General features: G+C 35.2%; 1 pseudogene; it reads left to right on the top strand.

Moving 5' to 3' along the window:
• Nucleotides 1-3,323: 3,323 nt before the first annotated feature.
• LOC106399502 lies at nt 3,324-4,860 on the top strand (annotated as a pseudogene).
• The last annotated feature ends 3,446 nt before the right edge of the window (nt 4,861-8,306 follow it).

Below are 8,306 nucleotides of genomic sequence, written 5' to 3'. Positions count from 1 at the left end.
TACGATCTTATGGATTATGAAACTTCAGATTGTTTTAAAGAATGAAGTTGAATTCGACATCTATGTTTTCGTGCTCTTTGCTTTATGCTTTCTATGTTTGATTGCTTTGAACTTATTTATTAATGAATAAATGTTTTTATATGAAGTCTCTAAAAGTATCATTCCGGGTATAGCCAGTCTCATAGAGGCTACGGCCAGGCTAACATCATGTTGCCTAAGGGTACGCATCTAGAGATATATGATGCATTGTATTCACCCAGCTCTAAGGGAAGCCTATTGAGCTTTCAAGACATTCGAATGAATGGCTTTCATATTGAGACTAAGGGCGAAGGAACAAAAGAGTGTCTTCAGTTCATAGAGATCGGCCAAGGCTATAAGAAAGTCCTAGAGTCTATACATGCGCTCTCTACTGGCCTTTTACTATGCTAAGGTCGGAATGATTAGACCAATGCTAGTGAGTTCACGTCCCAAGCGTTTAATGATTACTGTATGTCCATGGGGGTGAGTGTGTAACACTCCGTGGCACATGTACATACAACATAACGGCTTGGCCGAATCATCATAAAACGAATTCAGCTAATAGCTAGACCATTGCTTATGAGTCTAAGCTTCCGGCCACAGCTTGGGGACACACGCGGTCTTGTACGCGGCCGAACTGATTGTATCAGACCGTCTAGTGAACATAAATATTCCCCATCACAATTGCTTACGGGTCATGAGCCAGACATATCCATCTTAAGACATTTGCTGTGCGTCTATGTACCAATTGCTCCACCACAGAGAATAAAGATGGGACCTCAAAGGAGGATGTGGATATATGTTGGATATGATTTCCCTACGATTATAAAATACCTTGAGCCAACTACGGGTGATTTATTTAAGGCCAGGTATGCGGATTGTCACTTTGATGAATCAGAACATCCAACATTAGGGGGAGATAGCAGTAAGCTGGTAAAAAAAAGATTACATGGAATCAAACATCCTTATCTTGGCAAGATCCTCGGACTCAGGAATGTGATTTAGAAGTCCAAAAGATTATACATTTACAAAAGCTAGCTAATCAATTGTCAGATTCGTTTGCTGACCCGAAAAGAGTGACTAAGTCATATATACCAGCTGCTAATGCACCAATCAGAATTGATGTTCAAGAGGGATACAATCAAGTTGCTACATTGTCTAGACAACGTTTGAAACGTGGTAGACCAATAGGTTCCAAAGATAAGAACCCTCGGAAAACTAAGAAAGGTGCAGAGAATGAAACTGAGGTTGTTGAAACCCTAGACACGACCGCGGCCATTCCTAAATCCCGGGACTTAACCGCGGCCGATCCCAAAACCCTAATAGCGATCGCGGCCGATCATGAATGCTTAGATGCGGCCGGCCCTGATGTATCTAATACTGATTCTTGGGACGCCAAGATTCAAGGTACTGAAGATCCTGATAATAATGAGATCTCAATAAACTATGTCTTGTCTAGGATACAATGGAACATAAATAATGTCGACATTGATGATATATTGCATACAAGGTAGCACTTGAACTTATGGATTTGAATGAGGATCATGAACCCACGTCTATTTATGAGTGCACTCAACGATCAGATTGGATCAAATGGAAAGAAGCTATAAACGTGGAGTTAAACTCTTTAAAGAAAGTGATGTCTTTGGACCAATAGTCCGGACACCATATGATGTTAAACCAGTCGGTTATAAGTGGGTCTTTGTGAGGAAAAGAAATGAACACGGCAAGGTTGTGAGATATAAAGCACGACTTGTTGCACAAGAATTCTCACAGAGACCAGGAATCGATTATGAGGAGACATACTCCCCTATGGTGGATGCTACTACTTTTAGATTCCTGATAAGTCTGGCTATAAGAGAGAAATTAGACTTGCGTTTAATGGATGTTGTAACTGCATACTTATATGGGCCACTGGATAATGAGATATATATGAAAGTGCCAGAGGGTATAGAGTTGAAAAAAAAATCGAGTACTCGAGAACAACACTGTATAAAGTTGAATACATCACTTTATGGATTGAAACAATCAGGCCGAATGTGGTACAATAGATTAAGTGAGTACCTAGAGAGAGAGAAGGATACAAGAATGATCCGATCAGCCCTTGTATCTTTATAAGGAAATTCGGCCAGGGCTTTGTGATTATAGCAGTGTATGTTGATGATTTAAATATCCTAGGAACCTCTGGAGAGATTTCTCAAACAGTTGAATATCTTAAGAAAGAATTCGAGATGAAAGATCTTGAAAAAAAACAAAGTTTTGTTTGAGATTACAGCTTGAGTACATAAGAGATGGAATCCTTGTGCATCAAATGGCATATACAGAAAAGTACTCAAGAGATTCAACATGGCCGAGTCTCACCCATTATCTAGCCCCATGGTCGTGAGGTTCCTCGCCCTGGACACTGATCCGTTCCGTCCTAAGATGGACGATAAAGATGTCCTTGGTCCCGTAGTGCCATATCTCAGTGCCATAGGAGCTTTGATGTATCTGGCTAGCACACGACCAGATATATGTTTTGCTGTCTAGATTAAGCTCTTGTCCAACCCAAAGGCACTGGAACGGGATTAAACATGTTCTTCGTTACCTGCAAGGAACGAAAGACTTGAGTTTATTTTATACTAACCAAAACAAAGAAGGTTTAGTTGATTTTGCTGATGCAGGTTATCTATCAGATCCACACAATGCTCGATCACAGACAAGCTATGTTTTCACACATGGTGGAACGGCCATATCATGGCGTTCCATGAAGTAGACGATCACGGCCACATCTTCAAACCATTCGGAGATCTTGGCTGTTCATGAGGCCAGCCGCGAGTTGTTCGGAACAGGGGGAGTAATACGTGTTGTACTCTTTTTCCTTCACCATGGTTTTGTCCCACTGGGTTTTCCTGGTAAGGTTTTAATGAGGCAACATCTAAAGCGTATTACAATCTCTGTATGGTTATGGCATCCAAGGGGAAGTGTTATAAATCATATTGTGGATGTCCATAACCGGCCCGGTTCACAACCGACCCAATGCTAGAGAGAGAGAGAGAGTCGACCGTGAGGAGAGAGAGAGAGAGAAAATCGGCTTCTTGTCTTTTCCTTATTAGAGTATGATTTGTACTCTTTTCATATTTATATTTCCATATTCTAGTATTTTCATTATTTTATGACGGTGTAATTCCCTATATATAAAGGCCTTTTTATGTTTATGAATAATACAGAAACACAGATTCTATTCTCTTGTTTTACGATATATTTTGAATTTTACAATTGTCAGTAATTTTTTTATCCAATTTTAGTTGATTTGACCTTTTCCAGAGTGACGGTATTTCTTTTAGTTACTTTTTGAGATTTACATTATATTAATTTGTGGTAACAATAAGGATAGGAAAATATAGAAACTTTATTTATCCAAGTTTCCTATTATTTTAGTGTTTTCCATTTTTTTTTCTTTTTACCGTCATCCATACTTATATATATGTATGTTAAGGTTATAAACCATGCGTGCATCTTAACTCTCTGGTGACAATCAGGTCACACGATGATGTCCTTAAAGCTACCATATGATTTGGGAGAGGAAATTCTATCAAGAGTTCCATGGAAATTTCTTGCAAAGTTGAGATGTGTATGTAAGCTTTGGAATAGTCTTATTTTGGAAGAGAGACTCAACAAGAAGAACTTGTCGTTTCACATGCACAGCTATAGCGGTGAGCATCGGTTTATACTCAAAGACAGTGGTCCTACGATTTCTGCCGTGGGCATTGAGGAGCAGAAAAACGTGGTCGATCCTCCGTCCTTGATCGTCCAAGACTTTACCCTTATAAAAGCTCAACCATGTAATCCAATTAGGGTGTACAAGACTGTTCATTGCGACGGTTTGTTGTTGTGTGTCATGGACAACCAGCTTTTGGTTAGGAACCCGTTACTGAAGGAAACAACCTGGATCAAATGCGGTAGTGATTTTCACGAACTAGATGATGCTTACAGCCTTGGATACCTCAGCCACTGTGATTACAGGATCTTAAGGTTTCGTTGTGCTAGTAATTCCAGAAATAGACCTTCAAGGGTCGAGGTCTGTGAAGTTGCATCCAAGACATGGAAGGTTATAGATAACATCAGTTTTGATTGGTTCCTTAGTGTGCCGTTGTCGATCCTCTCTCTGAGAGGAACTCCTTATTGTATAAGTCTTCGAGAAGATCATAGAGCTTTTGTACAAAGCTATGATTTTACAAAGAAAGGTTTCAGCCCATAGATGACTTGCCATTCAGCTATGATGAGATGAATCCTATTGCACTAGAGATTTATAAAGGAGATAGGCTTTCGGTGTTGGAGCAATGTCACAAAACAAGGAAGATATGCATATGGGTGAAGCATTGGCTCATGCTTACTTCTTGGACCAAATTGGTGGTCGTGGACATACCAGAGTTTCCGCTTATATATCCACGTCTTACCCTCCTTTCTACAAATTATTATTTCGTCAAAAACAATAGGCTTGTTATAACTTGTAATGATACTGACATGAAGGGTCTATCTATTATCAGAGTCATCAACGACAAGGAATTCCAAGTAATTAAAGCTAATGAAGGGGAATGTCGTTTCTCTTTTTTATGCAGCTACGTTCCTAGCTTAGCTAGGGTTCCAGGGTTTTCGAAGCAAGACACAAGTCGGATTCGCTGGAGAAAACGTAGATTCAACTAGTTTGGGTATACATATATTTGTTGTTTCGTGTGATGACTCTTTTTGCTTGGGATATTGAACTATGCACCTATCCTTTCTTGTCATTTGAAAGTGTCAAAAACAAACCAAAAAGTGTCAATTTATTGTTACGTGGAATATGTGATTTTGTTAACTTTACCTAATCTATTTTTTTCCCTAGAAACAAAATATTGGCTTACTAACCTTGATGCTTACACAATCCATTTCTTAAAATTAAAATTATTCTTTTTCCTTCATATTTTTCAAGTGCGCTACTTAATTTATGCTTCTCATATTTTAGAAGTAACAAATAGTGAATGCTCTCACACTGGTTTAGGAGATCAAGTTAAAGCAGTGAAGCCTGAATTAAGAAGGAATCTTTGGTAATGATGACAACAAAGAGACCGAGATAAACCTCCATCTGTATCTATATAACCTTTTGTTGTAATAAAGTTACCATCAAACACGATTATGGGCTTCACGTTTTAACATTAGGAGCTGAACTGATTCATGGAGAATAACTAAAGGGAGTCCTATGTACGTATAGGTTGACTAACTAGTTGGAACTGCATCATTGGAGTCCATATACTAAATGAAGCTAGTAACAACACTGGATCAAGTCTTAAGAAAAGAAGCATTAGTTACAAATATTCCATTGTCATATGGATAGTGCAATGACAAGACGACCAAGCATTCTCCAACTAGTTAAGCTATCTACAATCCTACTCTATTTTCTACTCCAAATATTATTTTGGAGTAAAATATATTACAACTCCACTTTATTTTTAACTCTAAAAATCAAAGATAAAAAAACTAATTATTTCTCGATTTGATGGTTGCTAATTTTGAAAACCTGTTACAAACTTATAATTTTCGGGTACATTTTGGGATCGGGTTGGTTTGGGTATATTGGACCCTAAAAGAATATGAAGTATCTCAATTGGACTTGAAGACTCGAAAAATACATGAAACCCCAAAAAAAGTAAGGCTTTTTGCAAAATTGACCTAGAACTCAAAGTCAAACATAAAACTAACCTCCATTTTTTTTGAAAATTAGTTTTTTTCTATTCAACTCACGAGTTCATATAATTCACGAAAATGCCATCAATTTTTTTTTCTTTTCGAAAATGACATTTTTACTCCAACCACCATGAACAACCAATTTGAAGCTCTTAATGCTCCCAAAATCTATTTACCCTTCTTCTTTCTCCATTCTTATGAACTAAACACAACATCTCTCTCACTTTCTCTCCACATTCAGCTAAAAACCCAAGATTTTGATTCTACATTTTTTATGGTTCATAGAGTCATAGAAGCTAACGATTCTGGGTGGGTCACTTTCGTTTGAGATTCTGTGTGCTTGGAGAAGCCTTATGTGTGCTGAGGAAGTTATGTCACCAGTTTAAAGTATGAAATCGAGTTTTTTTCAGATCTGTTCGTCTAGACGACTTACCTGGCTGTAGACGACTTACATGGAAGTCGTCTGGTCAATGCAGAGGTTATTTTTGCAATTGACTTTGAAATCTGTTTTCTGAGACGACTGAAATATAAGTCGTCTGCTTTTGTTTGGTTAAAAAAAAATCTCCAAAGAACCTAGACGACTTACATTTCAGTCGTCATAGGTTAGTTTTGCATTTGACTGGATTATTTCAGAAGTTTGACTTTCCTGGACGACTTACATTTCAGTCGTCTGGTGAAAAATTGAAATATCAATATTTTATTTAAACTCGACGACTTACAATTAAGTCGTCATAGGTTAGTTTTGCAATTGAAAAATAAAACTTCAATATTTAATTATCTATAGACGACTTACAATTCAGTCGTCCGTCTGACGACTTACATGTAAGTCGTCCAGAATTTTATTCCGAGATTCTGGTCAAACCTCGTATATCCTGGACGACTTACATGTAAGCCATAGATTTATAGATTTTGATGAGTGAAGTTGATTATGGTTACCCACAATATCTATTGTCTATAAATATATGTGAATAAGAAGTGTACGTCTATTAATACAACTAAGAAAAGTTTTAGCATAAATGTTTCTGAGTTTTTTTCATAAGAAAAACAGATACTAAGGAATATAAAATCTGAAATCCCAAACACTGAGGAAAAGAAAACACCTAAAAACCACTGACATTCAACTAGACCTGGCCAAATTTTTGGATCCGAAATTCAAAATTGGAACGGATCCAAAATTTAAAATGCCCCACAGAATCCGATCCAACATAGATAGTTGAATGGTACAAGGAGTTCTTTATCCAAAGAAATGGATACGAATCCAAACCCGAATCGAACCCAAAATTACGGATATCCAAAAATATTCGATATATCCTCTATATATTAATCGTGGATCATTACAACATGTTTCGTAGCCACATGTCAACTAGGATGATTTTTAGATACCTTAGAACAATAAGTTGGTTCATACAAATATATATTATATTTTTTATTAAACTAACTATCAAATAGATTAGTAGTGTACAAAAGAATGTTCTTAATTCTTTCTTTAAATAAAAACTACGGAATTACCTAATATGGTTAACATATATATGACATCAATGATTATGAATAATACATATTTGATATCAATTTTTGTATCCTCTCTCTTTTTTTGTTTAATTTTATATTATTAAAAAAATAAACAATCACATTAAGTATATACTGTTTAGTTTAGATTTTTCATATATGTTATATTTTGAATTTTTTAAAATGACTCTAAATTCCTAAAAATGGTAAAAGTCTCACATTGAAAATTTTGTGATCAATGGTTTAACTTTTTTTGTTCAAACAAAGATACAAATGATCATAAATCATATGAATACAAAGTCTCATTAATAGATATTCATATTATATATATGTATTAATATCATTTTAATTAAATTATATACTATATAAAAATATATAAATATGTCATGCATTGAAAAATTATTGAGATCTTAATATTTTAATTTTGAAATTTGTATTGATAAATCTTACTTAAAAGTTTTGTGATTAACGGTTTAAATTTTTGCTACAACAAATATACAAATGTTAATAAAATCATATGAGTAGGAAGTGTCAATAATAAATGCTTACATTAAAATATACTATATATATATATATATATGTCAATATCACTAAAGTTTAATTATATATCATATAAAGTAAATTCAATGATTGTTTTGATTTGTTTACCAAAAACATGATTGTAAATAAACAAAATGTATTGGTTTTGATTTATGTGCTTACTCTAATGTATGTTATTTTTAATAAACCTCAAAAGTGTAGGTTAAGTAATTTGTTTTGTTGTTCTAGAATTATATGATTTGTAGACCGAACTGGTGAATGTATACTAGACAAACATTTATATTTCGAGTCTGCACTTATATTCTATAACAGCTTGATATATTAGATTTGAACACTAAACTGTGAATTAGAGTTTGCCGGTGATTTTCTTCAAAAAATTGATTCTTAGATATGTATTTGGAGTGAAACTAATTTTTGCTGATGTCCATCTTTTTAAATTGACACTTATATAATTCACCAAATTTACAGAAGAAGTTAAAAATGAAACGAAACTCATATAAGTGAAACAAAAACGAGAACGAAAGCACAATTTTATAGAA

The sequence above is a fragment of the Brassica napus genome, chromosome C8 (genome assembly GCF_020379485.1).
Source record: "Brassica napus cultivar Da-Ae chromosome C8, Da-Ae, whole genome shotgun sequence".
Classification (NCBI taxonomy): Eukaryota; Viridiplantae; Streptophyta; class Magnoliopsida; order Brassicales; family Brassicaceae; genus Brassica; species Brassica napus.
This window is presented reverse-complemented; position numbering and strand designations above follow the sequence as displayed.